The sequence below is a fragment of the Diadema antillarum genome, unplaced genomic scaffold, assembly GCF_040938485.1.
Source record: "Diadema antillarum isolate AM-2024a unplaced genomic scaffold, OU_Dant_1.0 seq00001073_RagTag, whole genome shotgun sequence".
NCBI lineage: Eukaryota > Metazoa > Echinodermata > Echinoidea > Diadematoida > Diadematidae > Diadema > Diadema antillarum.
In genome coordinates this window covers 124,232-146,996 of record NW_027271897.1, presented here as the reverse complement: position 1 = coordinate 146,996, position 22,765 = coordinate 124,232, and the positions used below count along the sequence as shown (strand labels likewise).

At 40.1% G+C, this 22,765-nt stretch overlaps 1 protein-coding gene across 1 annotated transcript in view; it reads right to left on the bottom strand.

Moving 5' to 3' along the window:
• LOC139743357 (uncharacterized) overlaps nt 1–22,765 on the bottom strand; it is a 249,322-nt gene that overhangs the window by 174,299 nt on the left and 52,258 nt on the right. The window contains exon 2 of the mRNA XM_071653843.1: nt 12,108–12,289. The gene's annotated coding sequence lies outside the window, so the exon portion shown is untranslated. The remainder of the gene's footprint in view (nt 1–12,107; nt 12,290–22,765) is intronic.

The following is a 22,765-nucleotide window of genomic DNA, read 5'->3' as shown; positions in this document are numbered from 1 at the left end:
AACCCACATAAATATATATTTGGAGAAGTAAGATTTTTGACACCCAAAACGCAAAAGAAAAAAGAGCTGCCTAATTTACATACAAACAACAGTTTAACTGAAATTAGCCTTGTGCAAAAAGCAAAAAACAAATAAATGAACAACTAAACAACACAAACAAAGCAAAAAAAGGTGTGTGCAAGTTTCCACTTTTTTAAAGAAATATCTTTGTTGAGCCAAATGGGCAGTAGCATACCCTAGGATGAGCACATTTCTATGATTGTGTACATGTCATACCTGGCTAATTTTGTCTTTGAAGTTACAAGTACAACAGTGTGACAAAAACAATAAATATTAAGACATTCTATACATTACATATTTTGTTTTCAAATCCTGCCGAGCAAATAGCGACGAAAGCCTAAAATATCTTGTGATCACCATCTCTGGCCATGGTATGAATGGAACCAGCCTCGGAAGGGTTAAGATCTTGTGCCTCCGCCCCCCCCCCCCCCCCCCCACCCCGGCTGTGGCGACTGTCATGATGAATGCTATGGCAGCCAGGTGGCTCTCAGAGCTGCCTGCCATTCATCAGAGAAGAACCAGCGCCCGGACCCCAAAAAGGTGTGCACGGACCGGACAGATGAATCCTCTCCACCCCCCCCCCCCCCCCCCCCCCAAGCCAGCAGTCCCCCAGCAGACTTCGAAGGATGATATAACCATGTATGCAGATATCCGCACATCTGGAGAATGATGAGCAGTGGATAGCCCCTCCGTGTAGCGCATACCTTCAAAGTATATAGCACTAGGACGTACATGTACTCGGTGAAGATGACACGTTCGCCAGGTGGAAATGCCAAGCAAGAAATTTGGAAGGGTGTGGCATCTTTGAGATTCCCCTTGTCCAATTCAACGAGGAGTTTTTCAAAGGTGGCACGGGATACATCAATGTACATACATGTAGCTGGAAGTACATTGTGGTTCAACATTTAGTTCAAAATGTCTCATCAAAATCATTAATAAAACTATGTTTTCTTTCATCTGTCCCTACCTTCCATCCTTACCTCCCCACCAACACACACAAAGAAAAAACAAACAAACAAGAAAGTAATATGGCTTCACGTGAACAAAACATAAGATGAAGGACTTTTGATACAATTTATACATTGACTAGTAATAGGAGAAGGAATATACACTGAATATACATCTGAAGGGTATGGAAGCTAGAATTCTAAGATAGCATTTCAATCAGTCTAATTAAAGTGTTCCTGACAAAATAACTAAGAAAGACAAAAAGCAAGAAAGGAAGAAAACATTAAAGAAATTTATGTCCATGGGAGAACATAAAAAAAAAACCAGTCAACTACAATGTAGATCACATAATGCTGTTTATCTTAATAACTGGCTTATATTTGACTATCAACCCACAGCACATACAATGTATATACAAATGCTCTTCTCTTTTTTTGTATTTTCTGCTCAAGCTTTCCACATCGATCTCCCTAGCTAGTATCAGAATCGAACATCGGCTCGTTCATTCAGAGCACAAAGGGGCCCGGCATCGAAATTGTTTCACGAAACACTTCCTCTGTAACTTTCCCAGATGGTAACACAGCTGGTAGTTGAAGACAACATACGCAAATTAGATAGCTACAGTGTAAATATACATAGAGACACACAAAAAACTTTATTGTTTTTACAATTTTTAAAGGTATATGTCACACACTTTGAGATGCAGGTTTTAGTAGAAATATTGCCACCATTCTGCTAATAGTGTCTTCAGGGGGGCATTTCATGAAGCGTTTTGTCAGATATTTCGTCTGACAAAATGTTAAAAGCTACTAAAATCAGAGATGCCAACCTTTGGAAGCACAAATCCGGACTCAGCAGCTCCAAAATCCATATTTTTCCACCAGAATCCGTAATTTCGCCATCTCCCTCTTTTTGCTATTTTGAATAAAACTCGTCGACTTATGAGGCCTACAGGCTCTAAACAAAACATTACGACACATGCCGAAGTATCGAGCTGGACACCAGCACGATAAAGAATCCAAACTACGCAATGTTCAGCGTTGATTGATTGCTTTCTCGCGCAATGCATGTGTACAAGTGCATGTATGTACCTCCAGAAACTTGCTGGGCTGGTTATGGAAGCTTCCACTATCTAGCAGGGGAGGGGGAACCTTTCATCTTCTCAAGAAAGCTTTTGTGTGAGCGAATGCAAAACTCTCTTCGGTGTTTCCAACTATTGTTTACTATAAAACATAATCATGCGTTGTTTTCAGGCTTTTTCATTTTACTGGATTTTAAACATCAGTATTTTCCGAAGTATTCCAATTTCTTTTACCCTGACTGGAATCGGAAACTCTGCTGTAGATCGCAAAAATGCCGCGCTGTGTGTGGTTGCGCCAATGTGCAAACACGTGGTTTCACTTTCAAGTTTCAAGTTTAAAGGAAAGACCCATGTGCTCCTGCCTAAGAGGTTACTGCAAGTTCGATGGATCGAATGCGTCATAGCTGAGCTGAATGGCTTGTTTACGGTAAACATGGAGTTTAAATTCGATACGAAAAAGTCATTACGTCTTTCACGAGGAAAAACATACAAAACAAACAAACAAAAAAACACCTACGAACGAATGTTGATAGCCAAAACTTTGAAAAGTAATAAGCAGCTATGATGAGCGTGAACTGAAATTAATTGTCATGATTTTGCTGTCTAACCAGGTGATGACTGCATCTCATTGGACCTAATCGTGAATTTGTCTGGGCATACGAGACCTAAGTATTTCCGTGATTGCATTTTTAATTGACTGATTAATCGATCCTTTTCTATTGTTCAGGTAAAAAAAGATATTCGATTAAGTACAATATATTCGACTGTTTGATGTTTCCTACTATGCGCCAAAAGAAAGGATATAGAATCATGATATCTTTGCAATGATTCCTTTAATTCAACTAATGAGCTGGTTCTGCGATCGATATTTCCAGGATACTAACACGCCGTTTATTCCAGTGCGCGCATTCTTTCGTCTGGCACGCACCTGGGTGTGGCACCTGTTTTTGTGGAAATTTCCACAAGGGGAGAGGCCGGGTGGGTGTCAAGTTTCTTCGAGCCGAAGAGACTGCGTGTATTCAGTATTTCACAATCTCTTCCCTCTAATTTATTGTCATTTGTGCTTTCCCCTTATTCTTTGCTGATATTGAACATTTAGATTTAACTTTACGAAGGTTGGTAGATCGTGGATCTTTTTGTTGTGAGATGTATGTAATTTCTTTTTTTATCATTCTTTGGAGGGGAAAGAAGAGTAAGGGGGAAAGAAGAATAAGAGGGAAAGTGAAATAAAACGAACGGCACGTACGCTCAGCATTCACAGTAAGACGTCTTTTTGTACCAGCATACGGTTTTCATCATCACCATCAGACATCACTCATATCATTTTAGCCTTTTCCTATTAACATTAAGAAACACGCATAGTCCCTCGAGATAAACACCGAGGAAAATAAATACATTGTAAGTATAACAAATACAAAGTATCAACACCTCCCAACAACACAAATATTTAGAAAAGACAACACACGTCGCTTCGATTCGAAAAAGTATTGCACGAAAGCGGAGAAATCGCCGAAAATAACGAAAATTACGAAAATAACAGTGCGAGACACTTGAAAGAATTACGTTTAAATATTTCAAAGCATAAAGAGAACGGATAAAGTGACATAGAATGGAAGAAATCGTACCAAACGAGGTGTGAGAAACAACAGAAATAGAACGATACGTTTTGTAGTAAGATTAGGCCCTAGCAAAAGTTTGCAGCACCGAAAGCTACGCGAAAATCAAATGGATCTACACATTGGAAATTCGGTATTACGACGAGATCCTTGAGATCGTCAATAAACGATACAAAACAAGGGAAATTAATTCACTTTGACCTGAAAATAGTTTGTTATAAGTATTCTGTTACATGAAATCTCCTTTTACAGGCCTAGAAATACATCGAGTTTCCACGATACTCGGGAAAGAAAGTTCGAACGCTTTTCACCTGCACATACTGCAGTGCACGTCATCAGTACACGAACAGAAACTCACCTCTTCCTTGCAGAAAAATGATGCAATAACGTTACAAAAAACACACACAACACTCTAAAAATAATTTCGTACTTGGGAGGCAAGGGAAAAACGGAAGAAGTAGAGAAAAAGAAGCAGACATTGCACAACGGAGCGCTTCTACCCCGACTCAAAACGAAATAGGGTACCGGTACTGTCTATAGTGGCAGCTGGCTACAGTGTGTAGCTAAGCTATTACATACATGTACTCACGCTCCGGTCCCCAGCCGGCCGGCCACACATGGGGATCCCATGGCGATCGATGGAAACATCCAGGGTCCGTAGGCGACAGGGATTCACGCGCGCGAATTTCCGTTCGGTGTACAAAGTACGCAAGCAGCGAATTGCGTGTGCGCACACTAGCTTTTCTATAATGGAAGCTACGAACACACACGTCGAGTACACAGACACCGACACACACAAATGCGGGCAACCAGGCAACGCGGGCCGGCTGGAGAATGAAACATGTACAGTGTGTAGTCTGCTAGTATATTGCAATTGCTGCATAGGCGATAGGGCATTATCGGAACTTCCAAAAACCGTAATTTTGAGGCGACATTCTGTACTCCCGTAATCGTGATCATTTCCCGTAACAATTACGGGAAATCCGTAATAGTTGGCATCTCTGTAAAATCCTTGCATCTGATTGGCTGAGAGCAAATTTGTCCGACAAGTTGTCAGACTAAAACGCTTCATGAAATGCCCCCCTGGCCTGTGTGTGTGTGTGTGTGTGTGTGTGTATGTGTGTGTGTGTGTATGTGTGTGTGTGTGTATGTGTGTGTGTACACTGTATTTAAAAAAAATGACAGTAAGTGTCATCAGATGTTGCGATATAAAACAACTTCTTGGCATTACCTGCATGATGTACAAACTGCTTCCACATCACTGTACATGTCGTATTAATCAACCAATACGACTCAATGGCAAGTCATGACGTACTGTACATGTGTATGGTAAACTCTTCACATACCCATATACAATCTGTAAGTCTATAAACTCTGAACTGCAGCACTAAGGACCCTGTGCAAAATGTTCAGTCAGATACGATCATAAATTCTGACATGCTCCTAAAATTTGTGCCAAGGTTTCGGCTGTAGACGGTCTGAACTTCCCCAGGAAATTACCTTCCCAGCTTAACAAATCACACATGACCTATTTTCATCGCTGCTGCTACTGCCTATAGCCAATACAGCATTCAAACTTGCCTTCCTCTTTAATGGGATCTTTTCTTCAGTTTCTTTTCCTTCTGAAATCATCTCTCTCTCTCGCTCCCCCCCCCATATTCCATTGTAGTTCAATATATAATAGGTGCATATGTTTATATACGTGTACATATTTAACACTGATGCATCTATACATACATGCATAGTAATACTCTGTTACTGGTGCCAATCTACTGCACAGTACTGTAAAAGTGGAAATTTTCGCGGTGTTGAAATTTTCGCGCATTTCGCGCAACCAAGAACTAGCGCGAAAATAAAGGCACGCAAATATTTTTGCATGCCAAATGTTCCAGTATTTGATGTCTTGATTCCGCGGAATGAAAAACATGTGAAACTCTTCTTACCCGGCTGAGCGCGAAAAATTAGCTGCGCGAAAATATCCATTTTTACAGCATGTGATGTCATACATTTTACACAAGAAAAATATTAAGTGAATGCAGCAATATTAGTAAAACATATCAGTGTAAGACGGGACAAGATTTCATTGTGATGCAAAAGTCTATTAACTCTTGCGTGTAAATATGGCTATTGAAAATAGGTCTTGTATCAATCCAAAACTGCCAAGGTCATGGCACTGGATGCTCCACTGGTGATTGGCCTATTGCCCCTCTAAAATATGAAATTAAAAAGACTAAAAAATTCAATATTTGGCCTTGTTAATTTTTCATGTCCTTCCTAGAGCCAATTACTTATGCTGTACAAAACCAAAGTGGCCTTTAAGAGAACTGGCCTTGCACAGAAATAGTCTTTGAGCCTTGCGAAACACTGGTCACGGTTGTACTTAACTTTATACTTTGCTTTTAAAATAATAGACTTCACAATTGTAGTGCTGCCCTCACCTCCTCAATTACTTAGAATGGTATGCAATACTATAGTTTGTATACTATACAATAAACTGCAATATTTCCAAGCATCAAATAAACTGATATCTACATATTTCTATCTTGGGCATGTCAAAACATACTTTGCATTTAATATAGTGCAAATGCACAAAATATGTTCTCAAGTGCCCAAGTACGCTCGACATATGACATCGCGATCTAGATCACCAGCAAAGCACAGCCATGCTCCTAAATCAAACCACAAATTTTCCCCTTACTGATTCCCCCCCCCCCCTTTTACTTTCTTGTTTGCTTGAGTCACTTTCAGCTGCCTGGGTCTTTATACATGATGGAGAGAAGGAGGGGTGCCGGAGGCGGGTAAGGGGGGATTGCATATCAATGATAGAGCCGAAAGTCATCAGTAACAGTAAAATCAGAGGACAGAATTTCCTCATATGTGTACTTTCTCGGCACCATACACTTAAATTGAGGACGAGGGGGGAGAGAGAGAAGAGAAAGAGGATGCAAAAAAAAAAAAAAAATGCATCATTGAATGTAGCAGAGCAACCTTGGCATTTTATTTTTAGCTGCATTCTGATGGAGTCTAAATCACTGCCTCCCGTGGTTCATTTGGACCTTAATCAGACCAAGTTCAAATTTGTAACCGCTGACATGTCCAACTGTGGCGTAGGTTGGCCACTTAATCAGCCCTATTCTATTAGTGACTCTGGCAGGCATTTTATGGGAAGCACACCGCTGGGCTCCCTTTTTAAGTATATACACAGAAGCTGCACAGAAAACACAACATATATATCTCTAGAGGATGATTTCAAATGCCACAAGCAAACGACTTCACCTGAATTAAAAGATGACCGCTATATGACATCTCTACTCCTTTTAATAAATGCACTGACAAATTTGTACATCCCCTTGTTGCAGCAATTGCTTTAGTATATATTTGGCATCGTTCCATTCTCTGCAGGCATTTACATGTTCTGGTTTATCAAGCTTTCTCACACTATTGGGAAGGTATACAGTGCGTGCACACACTATCACACATAATTATCAACCATCCCATGAAAAGTTAAATGGTTTAGAATATTTCATGTGCAGATCTCGTACATGTATCTTGAGACAGCGGTACATTGTCTGATAACCTAGCTTGCATGCATTATGATAGGGACATGACAGTTTTCGTAATGTCCTGAAATCCTCTATGATAAATGTGAACTTGTGAGTGTATACACAGCAACAATGAAAAAAAAAAAATAGGGAGAAAGAGAGAAGAGAGACTTTCAATTATCTGAAGGGATGTAAAAAACATCATGCAGTTTTTTCATTCACGGCCAAGGACATCAAGTTCCATGAGTGTGCATGACAATTATCCATTGTCAAACCCCCTGGGCTTGATACCCTCATTCATAATTAACACATTCTAAATCAAATGGAGTGGGCGGAATAATAACCGGCCTTGCTCCTCATTCAAAATGCGTATGAAAAAAATGTATGGTATATAACTGCCGACAGGGATAAAAATCTTCCATTTCCATGAAGGATGATCATGATTTATATATGGGAGCATTGTTGCTGATTGTTGTTCCTTTTCTATGAAATTGTTTCCGGATGTATGGGGGAAGCGTACTTTTGTGGTTTACCTGTTTTATGATGTTCTATTTTTATTTGTTCTTTTTTTTTCTAATTTTGAAAGGGAAAGGTATATACCATTTCATATTTCAAAGATTGACTGGCACTGTACATCTCACTGTTAAACCATTGGATGTGAGAAATAATGTCTGGGGTAAATGTGACCCGCTACAAAAAAAAGGATCCTAAAGTCGCTGGCGGGTGAGCCGAGAAAAATCAAGTTTGAAGTCAGATCATCAAAATCCGTCAAAACATTTGGATTTGACATAATTTTGTAGTCGAATGTATCTTCTATCATCTACTGAAACTTTGAAGCTAAATGATCAACGGAAACCCAAGAAAATAGCGTTTTTCTAGGCCATGATTTTCCGACTTTCAACGGAATAGAAGTGTGTCCGAGGATTTGGATTTAGCGCCGCAGCTAGACTCCGCCCCTAGCAACGAGGGAGTGATCTCATTGGTCAGTGCGTGGCATCCTGGTCAGTGATTGGTCGTGCGTAGACCGCTGGCGCTAAGCTTGAATGAACATCGCAGAGATTGCTAGGAGCCTACCTTCTATTGTCAAATGGTGAAAACTGTCTTGCTCCCCCTCGATCATGATAGCGTCGGAAGGAAAACTTTGAAGGCGGTTTTCTCGAAACGCTGATCTCCTGAACCACTCGACATGTGCTAATAAAATCATTTATATCTCCACAATCGAGTACTTTTATGAGCAATGTTATATATGACATTAAAGTGGAAAAGTAAGGGAATAATGTCATGTCATTTTCAGAAAATTGTCCTCCCTCGACTTTCGAATCCTTTTGTTGCAGCGGGTCACAAATAGTCAGCTGACTTTTTATTTTCCTCGACAAGACATAAATGATTATGTACTAACAAATTAAAAAGTAGCACAGGGAATCCCACACAAGTGAAATTACTTTATACAAGAACACAGTACATATCAGACAAGTTCATAATATTCATTTGAATTGATAACAACAAAAAAATGCTGCATACTTATGATGCACTACCAACATCTCTATTATTAACCCGTAGAGGACGAGTCCCGTGGATACTCGGGCAGGGGTTTACGAGAAATGCGCATTTATATTTTAGGTTAAAGCTCTGAGAAGTTGATTGGTCTTGTAAATCCACTGTATGACACAAAACTTTAATAAACAGAGTTGTCAAGAAAATTTCACAGTTGCGTATGACATAGAAAGAAGCTCAGTCAAGATTTTTTACCTTCCTTTATTTGTTTTATTTCAATACGGTTTAAGAAAACAACAACACAAGATCAGCCTCAGAGTTGTTTTTCAGTGAGTCTGTAGATAAATCTTACTATGTAGACAGATGATATAAAGACAAACTGAATAAAACTGATTTTAAAACGATATGTTTTTAACACAGCCTTATAGGAGTTTCATTTGAAAGTGTTTTGAAATTCATACCATGTTTTAACAAACCTTACCCTGATAATGTCAGGGCAACGTAAGGAGAACAAATGCTTTGCCTCTGGCAATAAAATGGAAGAAGAGAGCAAGGGGGGGTTGCCGTCTTTAAAACAGATACACAACGAAAGCCTTCTCTGGGTAGGTTTCCATAACAATTACTGGTCTCGATTCCAGCTCAGCGCCACATGTCACAGAGTACCAAATGTCACAATGCACCAAAGCAACCTCGCCCATATACCTTTGCAGAAATGTAATACAAAGAATTCTGTCCAAATTGATAAAAACAACATTTCAAACAAAGTATTCAAAACATATGTTTACATTGTTTGTGTCAAAAAAGTGAAAATTGTTCAAATGTACAGTACTCTTCTATAGAATTATGCACATTTAGGTAGGCAACTGTGCTTAATAGTAAACAAAACATGGCTGCAATCACTGATCTCTACAGGCGGTACATAGAGATCAGTGGTATACGATCCATGCACATGATTAGCGCATGGTGTGACATTTTGTCTGGACTATTGCACTTAATATGCATGTTGAGTATATCAGCAAAACATTACTGCGAAAGCGTTTTAGCAGCCGGATGTCGGGACATTGTCACAGTAAAGTCAGAATAATATCGGAGTAATTACCTTTAATAGCTGACTATTGAAGGTAGAAGTTGGAAAAATTTATGGTGACAACCGCCAAGCAACATTTTGCGTGGAGTGTCTTTAACAGTCGGTGTAAAAAAAAAAGATTGTCCAGACATTGTCAGAGTAACTCTGGTTGAAAGGGCCCTGTTAAAACGGGGCTTTAGAAAGGAGGCTGTTCAACTGCTTGGGGCAATGACAGAATATAAAGCACTCTCTCTGTAGTTCGTTTCTGCGTATGGACCTGGTGTACGCTGAAGAGGAAATGACGTGAAAACGCGTAGTCGTACTAGGAAAACCCGGTGTGTGACGCACAAAATGCATGCTTGGAGCGGATGGCTTACTTTTTTAGAGGTGAGTATAATCCCTAAATCACTCTTTCCATTTTGCTGCAAGAATAATCTCATAAAATCGAGTCAATAGATTGCACTGATAATGCATATTTCATGAAAAGTGTGACCGACTTTCACCATTTTTGTGGTGCATAATGGAAAGTTTAAACTGATGACAATTTCAGATGCACTTGCTATTTGACCTTTTTTGTTTGGAGATTTTTTTTTTCCCTTCTTTTTTTCCCTCCACATCTTGTAAGTTGTATGTATATATGGGACTCACAGACAAGGGAGACATGCTCTGAGTAATCGCTGCAAAGGGCGCAGCGACCTTTCGTTCAGCAGCAGGCAGTACTCGGTAACCTTGATCTTCCACAATCTGAAACTAGGCCTGACGTCAACAAACATTAAATGCAATTTTGCGTGGACTTTACAGACTTTGGCTATTAAATGATCCGAGAAACTGATCTTAATTCAGAACGGTTTTTACATGGTATTACTGAAATAAAGTCGACCTCCGGTCCAGGAATACTGAAAATACTTCTATTTACTTGGTTGTAGCAAACAAAGATAGTTATGAGTACTACTTACAAATTGGCACCTAATTTGCTATCTTTATACAAGAAAATTTTGGTGGAACACTTTGTGAGCATTTTAAATCCCTGCTCTTCTATACACAAAGTGCAACACCAGCAAATACCTATATGATATCAGTTGGCAAAAGCAACATACACTTTTTCCTACTGAACCTCAACCATGAAGCAGATTTTGTGTAAGAAAAGATGTCCTATATTCATGAACACAGGAAACACTTAAATTTAACTTGTAGTAAGTTGCAGTAAAATGTTAGACACATGCACTTTCCATGATATCAAATGGAAGCTTGCATGGTATTTGCAACAAATGAAAAAAAAGTTTGCATAAGAAATGATAGACGTTTTTCTCATACATTGTACTACGTCAGTCTAAGCTCCGTATTCGGTGATCTTAATAACAAAATTGGTTTAGGCCAGAATCTTTGCAGTTAAAATACAAGTTCTTGTGGAATTTGGGTCACTGTCGTTGTTGTTTTGTTTTGTTTTGTTTTGTTTTCCTGAAGCTGCATCGTTTTTATCTTGGGCTGACATCGCTTGAAGATCTGTAAACATGTTGAGGTTGTCAACACCATGGCAGATACTGTGTCATGATCCCTCTGGTGGTTTGATGTGGGAATATCATGAACTATTCCAAATCCCAACAGAGAAAGGGGGAAAACAGTATAAGTGAAATGGTTCCAAATAATCCCAGTGTTTTTAGAGAGAGAGAGAGAGAGAGAGAGAGAGATAGACCAGGTTAGGAAGGGGGGGGGGATTGAATAGCAATGAAAATGAAAGGGGTTGAATAATGACTTTAATAGAACATTGTTTGTTATGTACTGGGGCTGAGGCTTTGGAAGGAGGGAATATCTCCTGAAGCGTCCAGCATTACACAGGAGTGTCTAATTGTCCATAGCAGAAAGAACATTTCTGGGGGAGAAGAATGAGATGGAGAGGGAATATAAAACACTTTTTACAGAGATATCTTCTGATGTGGACAATGGCATGTTTTAGGTGGGTTGCAATCATCAAAAAAGACCAACCCCAGCATAAGGAAAAAAAAAAAAGAAAAGAAAAAGAAGCATCATATCTGACACAAGAAAATGCACAAATAACTATTCAAAAGTGCCTTCTGTATGGGTTTTGTTTTGTTTTGTTTTGTTTTGTTTGTTTTTTATCAGAGAACATAAAAACATTTAACAATGCCAATATGAACACAAATGTGGCCTCAGTGAACCACAAAAGAGGGGGAGGAGAAACACAAGCAAACAAAAACACACAAACAATTACAGGATGGGCAACATCAACATAAAACTCTGGGCTGAGACGAGATCGTTTTCCTAGATTTGCCTCCACCCACCTTGTGGCGTGGTGCCTCGGAGGATGCAATGAGAGCTTGTTGACAGGTTTTGATCACGTTGCAGGTGATCCCCGATCTACAGTACCTAGGAGCTCCTCCAACGCAGGTTCTCCCGCGATTCTTCTCTCTCCTCGTTCTTTTCCCGCTTCTCTGTTGAATGCTCGCCGCTACTCTTCGGATATCTGATGAGAAACAAAAGCAAATGATAGCAACGTGAGCATCATCGGTCACAGGAGAATGAACCTTCCCTCTCCCACTCTGAGGGGGGATGACTTTTTACCACTACCAGTAACATAGAATCCGAGCTCAAGTACATCTCTCTGATTAAAAGAATTTGCACCCCCTTGGTTTGATCAGATTGTTGCATTTGTTTTTTTCTGTTCTGAGGCTCACTTTATCGATCAGGAATCAACAACTCCTTCGCTTCCAGGTCAAAATCCTCTCCTCCCACCATTTCCAATGTTGACAGAATGTTAGCAGCAAAGGTCAATGGCACTAGGCACCAAGGAGACAGCGGATGACAAATTCCATATGAAATTTCATTTTGATCTGCCGATGAGAAGGGAAGGATGTCTTGAATCTTATTTCGTTCCCCCTCTTTTCTTTTCTTTTGTTGTTGTTGTTGTGAGCACTCAAAGCATCTCACTTAATATGTGACCTGGAACGTCTGTTATTGAGGTTGTGATTGGGTGGTGGGTGGGTTGGATTCACAAGTTGTCATCATTGTTATCATCCACACATTTGACGTCGTAATGTGGAGAGGTGAGGAGGATCGGGCAAACAATGTGACATTTATGACTAGCAGAAACAACTTCTACGATCCAGCAGTGTCCAATAATATCATGCTGTGGTTTATATTCATTTTTTAAATCTTTTCATTCATAGAAATCATATTATACACAAATTAGCAAATACAACATAGATACTCAAATCAGAAATGTGACTAAAGGTAGCGAGTATATGTATGTATTCAGCTATGAGAATATGATGATGGAGCATGTGTCCACACCCTTTTACCGAAAGTCGCATCTGCAATAGATCATTTCAGTAAAGTATTACAATTCATGGCTGATTCTTTTCCTACAGCCTGATAATGAACCACTATTAAAATAGCTAAGAATTCACCTGCTCCCTCCAATCTGAGGATGAGTCCTGAGTATACTTGGGCAGGTGTCTATGGGAAATGCGTGTTGTAGCAAAATCAGTCCGTCTTCAACAGGTTAAGTTCTGTACAGTAGGTTGGAATTCACTCTGTTATTGCTAGGTAGGGCAAACTTCTAGCAAACTTTGTGGTCATTAAAGGTAACATTTGTGAACAAAGCATGCATGGAATTTGAAAACATATATATATCAAAACAGTCTAATGTTTCTGTTCATGCAATACAACATGCAAAGAGAAATATGAATATGGTTCACTTGAGTTCAACTGTGTGCATTCATTGTCTCTTGCAGTACACAAGTCACAGTTCATTCAACCACATTCAAACAATTTCATGAAAACACTACTGACATTCTGTCATAACAAATCAGAAATGCAGATGAGGAAATTCAATCTCATTTTCTTTGGCATCATCAAGAATTGCTTGAATCTCAATAACCAACATGCTTCCGCTGCATGTAATATGGGAATATTTGAGCTTTACAACCGATTCCGCAAGGTTCAAAGCACAGTCAGCGTGATATCAAGTCATTTCTAATCTAGCCTGGTTGATAAACTTCTGGCTATGGCATGATAAGGTATAGCCTGTGTCCTTTGCATGCGCTGTCTTCTGTTAACAAATAATTAAAGCCAGACTGGCTACAAAATTCAGGCCAGTACTTCATCTACATGTGAATACGTTGATATGTGGCTCCAATATTTGAAACAGGTTCACAGTATTACACTCTCGATATTTTTACTGATATAAGAAAGATGCTACACAAAGACAAGACTACTAGTAACTTTCTGTGAGATGCAAAGGATTGAATGTGCTGTTTAGAGGTGGTACTTGTACATCTCATTGGCCTGCAGCCGAGGTGGTGACACGGCAGCAACCCACTGGTGACCATGCAGAGATTTTCCGCGCCTGAGGAGACATCTCTGAGAAGTCACCGCAACCTCCGAAGACATCAGGGCAATGTCCCTGCGACTTTTGGGCGAATATCAAAGGTTCCATCTTGTTCACCCAGGAGTCCCCTTCTTGATTCTATGAGCGCAAGGTATTTTTAAATGGTCATTCAAGTCACATGAGTTGCCATGACCGATCAGTTGCAGCAGATATCTCCTCCAGTGAGGTAGGTCCACTCGTTCGTATCTTTAGTAAATTCAGGTGAAGGATAATTTCTGGAAGGTTTACATTTGTGGCTGGGACTCAGTCAAGATTTTAGTCAAGATAGTCGCTTGAAGCTCTGATGTCTAGAAGAGAAGATCTGCGTAGAGCGTTCTTCTGCACCTGCAGATTGCGGGTTAGGCGAGCTTGTATGTATAGCGCTACATGTTCCTTTTGCAAATGGGATGTGTCAAATGCATGCCATATCATTCAATCCACAAGGTTTTGGTAAAATTATGGTTACCATGGCAACGCATTGTCCGACAAACACAAAAAACATGTCTTGCACATCTATACCTCAATATCATCATTTACCCTAAGTTTCATTTAAATTGCTTCAAAACTGTAGGAGGAGTTTGCGACGCAAGATTTTGCAACAGACAGACCGACCAACCGACCGTCCGACCAACCGACCGACCGACCTACCGACCGACCGACCAACATCGCGGTGATTCCTATATACCCCCTTCACACTATGTGTGCGGGGGTATAATAAATGCACCCTACAGTGTTAACCTGAGGTCACTAAACCCAAGATGAGGCGACCCCACTTTAGCAGGATGATGTTGCTGTTTAATATAGATGGCTTTCATGAAGGTGTCCTTTACAAGAAAACAAACTCTAGCAAACCAAAATAACTGTGGGATGAAATCTATTCAAAATGTTTAAACTGAACGTTCTGGAACAGAGAATGAGTCTTCTTCCGGAATGATCCCTATCCCTACAACTTTCCGGGCATTCACATGTACCGAGTTTGCTTCATATGAAACAATTTCGAAATCAAGCAACTCAAGTCAAGCTTGTAATTAAGCAAATTTGCGTGTGAATGGAAACTGGAATTGCGGAGAGTGATTTGAAACTAAATCACAATTAAGTGTGAAATCACGGTCCAGAGGTGTTTTTCAATCACGTTTCACCAGAATTAAGCAACGAAACTAGCGTGTGAACGTGATTGGCCTCCAATCAAGTTTTGGGGGACAGAGCTTAAGTGACCCCTCAAACGCTTCCCTAGAAAACCTGCACTACTACACAGGCTACTCATACAAGAGTGATTGACAGGTACTTGGAAAGAAGCCACGCCTCCCCTCCTTACTTTGAAACTCAAAACCGCGGAATCCATGAAGCTTCTTCCTGCATGTGAACAGACGGAGATTTGAAAGTCAATTGCAAACAAGTGTGTAATCAAGTCTGTAACTAAGCAACTCAGTACATGTGAAAAGGTCCTTTGATATTTGTATACTAAAACAATTAGTAACCCAAAAAGTCTTGAAAGGAATTGGAATGTGTAACTAATGGAGAGAAATGTAAACTCCAAAAAAATTGGTCTAGTTTGACGAGTTTGAGGAATCATCAGGGAATTGGCTGAATTCTGGTTTCATATGAAGCATTTTTGTTGTTGTTGTTGTTGTTGTTGAAGGTTTCAAGGAAAATATTGAGTGTGAATATGGTCGTAATCCGATATCTAATGCCATAGTAAATTAAGATGTAGTGGACAGACAGTGATCTACGCAATCTTACAATACTTCCTTTGTGAGGAAGCCCTACAAGTGCTATGGCACATAAATATTCCACCCAACGGAAGTTAATCATGGTCAACATTTTTATGAACAGCAAGTTGCTCAACAAAGTGGAAATGATAACTGTTTGCGAGAGGAACTAGACTGCCAATACATGAACTGAGAATCAGCATTACTGGCCACACTGTTTGTGTATATCACATTATACAATGTAGTTCCTGCATTATCTGTTATGGCAATAGTTAAACAGAAATGCAGGAACAAATGTGATACCCACCAAAATGGGCAGAAATGACAATGGGGAAGAAACAAAGCACAAAGGCAAAACTGAAAGATGTATGAAATGAGCAATCATGCAAAAGTATGTGACCTACAAGTACATAGAACATCGATTTGGTTGATGTTGTATGACAGTACATAATATGGACAAGTGGATCAATTTAAGGTTAAAGTTTTATTAAATCTGCAAATTTCTGTTTTCCAATTTTAGTGGTGATAGGGATCATGAACAATATATATGCCCCTTCACAGAGCAGGCATTGATCCAAAAGTAGCATCCATGCCCTGAAATGTAAATGTTTGGCACTCTATTTTATAGCCTATTCAAAACACTGCCAATATGGACTCAAAAACATCAAAATGATGGTGCAGCTGAGAGTACTGATGTCACAAAAATTTTGTGACATCAGTACTCTTAATGACAACTACTCTTACTCTTACTCTTTGTGACATCTGTACTCTTAATCAGTACAGTTAATGTGTGAAGAAGCTTACTGTTTGGTTCAAACATGACAACACAGCACTGCATTCATTTAAGATTTTGGCTTGGTTTTACCATGGACCTACAACATAGGTCCATGGTTTTACTATTGAGTTTTTTTGGTGTTTTGGTTTGTTTTCCAATGTGCCATATTGTCAATATATTGTAGTTTTTTTTTGCTCCCCCCCCCCCAAAAAAAAAAAAAAAATATTATCCATGAAGAAAACAACAAACAAATACCATAAGCATTAGTTTGATTAACCTTGAATCTGGTGGAACAAGTTTCACTTTGTCTCGGAGGATAAGTTAGAAAATGACAACTATACACTTGCCACAGTTGAATGTTTCAAACGAAAGTTTAAAAGCACACACAGTGTCATTTCTCTTAATGCAGAGAGCTAATAGGTACCAGCAATAGATGGAAGATACGCCTAATTGTCAGAAGTGCTGAGACACATGGCACCATCATGTGGTTCACGCATTATGAAACCGGCATAATGGAACTGGGTGCCTGTTTCATAAGGAGGTTGGCAATCACTGCACAGTGCATCACGTAGGTCCTATGGGTGCAGTGACTGCTAGCCTTTCGCCAAGGCCCTCTTGCTGTATTGTGGTGAGTGAATTGGGACGAGCGAAGCGAGCCCAGCCGAGCAGGATAGCACGAGGGCCTTTGAAATCTGATTCGCATCCTTATGTTAGCCCTTTGAATGAACGATTTATGGCTACTCAAATTGGGTAACAACTATCGACCAATTTGCGTGTCTGTCTGCCCGAGCCTATTTGCATAGGGTGAATGTATGCCACTGAGGTCAGTGATTCATGTGAACAGGCCAGACTATGCCAAGACAGAGGATGTGGGCAGCAGCGTGTAATTCCATTTGTCAACTGCACCCCGTTAATATAATTATTCAGTAGGGTTTAAACTGTGGTCATGAATAATAATGTATGAAGCAAATCTCAAAAGGCCCTCAAGGGGTCGCGCTTGGCTGGGCTCGCTTCGCCCGCCCGGTTATAGAAATCACACAGCAAGAGGGCCTTGTCAAAAGGCTAAGTGACTGCTGGCACTACGGCAGCAGGTGGGAAACAACCAATCAATGTGTTGAAGGAAAGTTTTTGCCACAGTTGCCACATCTGCTGCAATTCGTTCAGTACTCTTCATAAAATGGACCCTTTGCCTACATTCCATTTCAAGATCATTTGTGCACTATCGCTCCTGTTTTCATTGAACCCCTGTTTTCATTTGCTGAACACTGAATTCCAGTTTCTCCCCCCCCCCCCCCACCCTTAAATGGGTCTTGTTGCCTATGATGCACATACATATCACACATGTCACAATATGACTTGTCTAATGAGATGTATTGCAAGGTTGAACAGGAGGTATTTGGCTACTTTTTATGTAACAATTCTTTCACATCAATCTCAAGGCTTGCCTTTGTCATATCATACAGCTGTATTTAAAGGGTAGCAAATTCAACACATTTATCTTGCAGGTAACAATCAGTACAGGAGCATACTTCGAGCTCTGGCACTTTTGCACGCAATGGGAACCAGACATGGGGAGAGATTAATGGCCACAGAGAAAATTTGTATTAAGTCAAGTTTAACTGCATGGGCTAGATTGTTTGGGCAATCTATCAGAATGTGTGCAATCGTGACATTTGTTACACACAGCATAGGGGGGAATGTATTATAACTATGCGCCCGTACCGCCTCACAAAGTGACTCTCATTGTATGCGAAATCTGCAACCCGAGAGGGGCGGACACAAAAGCCTCGAAAATGAAAATGTGTCAGGCATGCATTCAGTACATACAAATCAGAACACGACAATACGGGGCTAAAAGAGTTGGTCATGGTTGGGTGTGTGTGTGTGTGTGTGTGTGTGTGTGTGTGTGCTGGGTGAGGGTGGGGGTGGGGAGGGCTGTTTCGATGAGGAGCAATCTTTGTATCAAGATCTGGGACAAGGTCATGGGCCGATTCGCTCAAATTGCGTTCTGTTGTTATTGTGCTAATATGCTGCTTGCAGAGAAAACTCTGCCCCCGCTGCTCCAAAATGTAATGGCCACACATTCTTTGCCGATTATTACAGAGCTGACGGGGAAAAACATGTAGCCAGACGCTCGCTCTCTTTTGGGGGAACAAGCTGGAAATTGAGGCATTGAATGGCCAACTTCTCAAATGCCAGCCCATTTACTGCGAGCTGGAGCAAATATTCATCAACATGATTTCTCTTTTTCCCCTCTGCTGTCACATATTTTTTGTTGTTGTTGTTGTCATTGTTAATGAATTGAAGATGCTAAACTGAGACAGGGAAGGGAATTTATAGTACTGGCAGCCACTATGAACAGATCACAAGATATAGGTACATTCTATTCATATTTGAGACCAACTTCCGATGCAATATACAATAGCATCATCCTTTCGAAAGTTACTAGAGCTGAAAGTGAAGAGTACTTTAAAGGGTTTCTCGTGCTCCGAATCCATAAAATCTGGGAAAGCCTACGTCAGACTGAAAAAGAAGAGTTCTAGAAAAAAATAAAAACTGCACAGAAGACAATTTCCCACTCATGGTCATGACTCCAAACTTTGGAATCATATAGAAGAATTGCCCTTTAAGAAAATATGAAAAAAAAAATGACTGGGTAGACACATTTCAACTGTTTTGAGTCCTCACGTAGAATTGGGACATACCAACTTTTTGATGGTTTTGTGATGGAAGGTCACATTTTAACTGAAAGTGTGATGTTTGATCAACACATTTTTATACCTCATTCTGATGTATGATACAAGTGTATAAATAATGTCTGTAACTTGGCTCTATGTCAAGTCCTCTGTGTACAAAGCAGTTCCAGTATGCCAAGTGTCTATAGAGACTTTAATAGTTGATAACTGTTAAGTCCCATGTCAACAGATCCTTGCCATATATCTCCAAACTTTATTTACTTGCAAGAGGAGATTCAAGAGCCTCATTACCCCATTGATACATTTAACTGCACTTGCTCTTCTCTATACGCTCCAATACGTGTGTGTACGTTCAAAATGAATCAATATGATATACATATCGGGTCCCTGTAGTCCTTGTATACATTGTATGTGGCAGAAAGATACTATCGGTACATTTTAAGCTCTGTTGTAAAGCATGCCACATCATCTTCAGTTGTATGTAAAGATGAATTTGATGAACTGTCATTGTGCTTGAAGCACTCATTGCCTTCGAATGGTTTTGTACCACTTGAACTTGAGACGCCCTTTATACTGCAAAGTATGTCATTCACACATCATGCACAGAACAGTAAGGGTGGGTTTTCACGGAGCACGCGAACGATTTGCGAAGGACGCGAATGACAAAATCCAACATTCGGAAATGTTTTTCTCCGAATGTTTTCTGACAATGAAGCCGAAAATTATTCTTGCGCAATTTGTGCGAAGTTTCCACGACGTATGTACGAATGTTGTGTGTATCATTGCTAAAGTACAGCATGTTACGTTCACGAAGAACACGCGACGGAAATGCGAACAACGAAAAGTTTTCAATAATCATGGGAGAAAATGTACCTAGAAGAGGTGGCAGCTGTCGTGAGTTAATTTTTTTTTCTTTCCTCTATTTCTCCTTTCTTTTTCTCTCATTTCTCTATCGTGTGCTTGCCTACATTTTTCCCCAGGACTTATCTCCACTAGTAAAGCATTTGACCTTTTTTTTTGGCAGTTCCTCAAACACATAATCTCTATAGTTCAAATGAAATTTTACATATTTAGATTATTTTTTAGTGTATTCTGCGATTATTCTTTTTATATATCAAACATTTCTTTCTCTTTGCTAGTCTTTAATTTCTTTTGTTACTATAGCTGTTAATAATTGTTTGATGTTTAGATGTGTGCTACGATATTTATTTGTAGAAAACGTGTAGGTCATACATTCCCCAAACGTGCGCTAAACGTTCGCGAGAATGTCTCAAAAGGTACACGAACAGTTTGCGATTACGTCGTAAAATGATCGGAAAAACTTCACAGATTTCGCGTAACATACGCGAGACATTCTCCAAAGTTTCGGAGTCTGTTTGGGGTTTCACGAACATTTTGCGAACATCACGCGTGTCTTGCGAAGGTCTTGCGCATATGAAGAGGCTTTAAAGACACTTTCGAGAACAATTCACGAGCAAATCACGACCAAGTGTGCGGAAAAGGTTCGCGAAAAATTGCAAACTTTTTTGAAATTCTCGCCGAAGTAAAAACGACATTTGCGAACAATTGACGACGCTTCCGAACCCTCACGTTCGTTTGGCGATCTTTTGCAGACTAAAATACGAATGCTGGATTTTGCCATTCGCGTCCTTCGCAAATCGTTCGCGTGCTCCATGAAATCCCACCCTTAAACAGACTTTCAGACAATAACGCACATACATTTGTGATCACAATGAATCGAAGCTTGGTACAGTGTTGTGTGAAAGTGTGCTGCATGACCTGGGCAATCTTCCTATAAAGGGATGATTTCTATCTAATTGGTTTTATATCTATCTAATTGATTTGAAAGCCATCTGTTTATGTTCAGTATGAAAATGAAAATAAACTAGGATATACACAACTCATGATACATGATACATTGTAAAGTGATACAGTTGTAGACAAGTCTCCTGGTACAAAGGAAATGAAAGGTCAACTGTGAAGTTCACATGGGTTTGATTTGCTTGGACTATTAAAACAATTCTGATAACTGTATTTTGCATTTGGAAGGCCCATTCTCATCAGGAAATATCTAAATGAAGAGTTTGTTCGCAAAAACCGATAAGTCCATATTTGCCAAATGAAGATATTTGCAATTATAAAATGGGTTCAAGAATGTAGCCAATTGGAAGCGCTGAAATGAGTCACATGTGCGTGCATTAATTTCTCACTAACATGCACGGCCTGACGTCACAATGTTTACACTAGCAGTGCTCACTCAATCAGTTGTTACAAGTGCGTCGCGCGCTACTATACGCCCTGTCAATCCTGTAAACAACTTCTAGTTCGATCGGGCTGCCGGCCGGCCTTTCTTGTGCATAACATGTGTGGCGTACGTATACTCTTATACGTACAGTACTTATATGTGCGGGATTTCCGAGTGCGACGTGCGTAAATGTTTGGGACAAACATCTTCGGACATCTTGATTCTTGAGCGAGTGCTACATGTAGCTGACTGGTATTGACCCACAAAGGTACGTGAAAAATGCTGTTAGTTTTCGACCCATTTTATAAAACAAATGATGCACAGGATTATTTCGTGGCGTTAGTGGAGATGCAGCTCACTCTCGTGTATTTACAATGTAGTGCAACATGCACTCGGCTTCGCCTCCTGCATGTTTCACAATTCTCGCTATCGCCAATGACGTAAAAAGTACCCGGATGTTGATTTAAGCGTCATTTACGGTGCATTATGGGATAGTCCGGTAGCAAAGTCACTTCCGTTCGTACGCGCGTGATACGTGACTAATGCGATTTACACACACAACCGACTGTATTCTACGTGTACTTCCGGTTTTCTCGACTTGAATTACAGCTTTAATATGATTTGAAATTTCTCCATTCTTACGAAATTGCTGTTACTACAACTATTGGTTGTTGCTGCGAAGCTGCCATGTGTTGTTCGCACGACAATAAATGAAAAAAATCTGCAGAAATAGGACCCTTACTGGCATGCGAGACGTGACGTGGCAGCATGGGTGAAGTTTGCGGGTGACTCCACAGCGCAGTACGTGCACGCGCGACTTACTAGTAGTGGTAGTAGCATTAGGTAGTAGGCCTAGTACAGTGCCTACGTACATTGTACGTACTTACTTGGAAGAAATTGCTTTGGAGACAGGATAAGTTCGAGATCACTGTTCGTTCCCGATTGTGTTCGCGACATTTCGACAGAGAACAAATAAAGAAAAAAGATGGGCATTCCATGACGATATACGGTATATCCAGGTGGGTGAATATTTTCCAGCATATTTTCAGCGTATGCAGAGATGACTGATCTGTGATGTACGCCGTACCGGTATGTGTTAGCTTATGCGCTGCGTGCAGTGAGTGGTGCATGCATGCTAGCTATAGC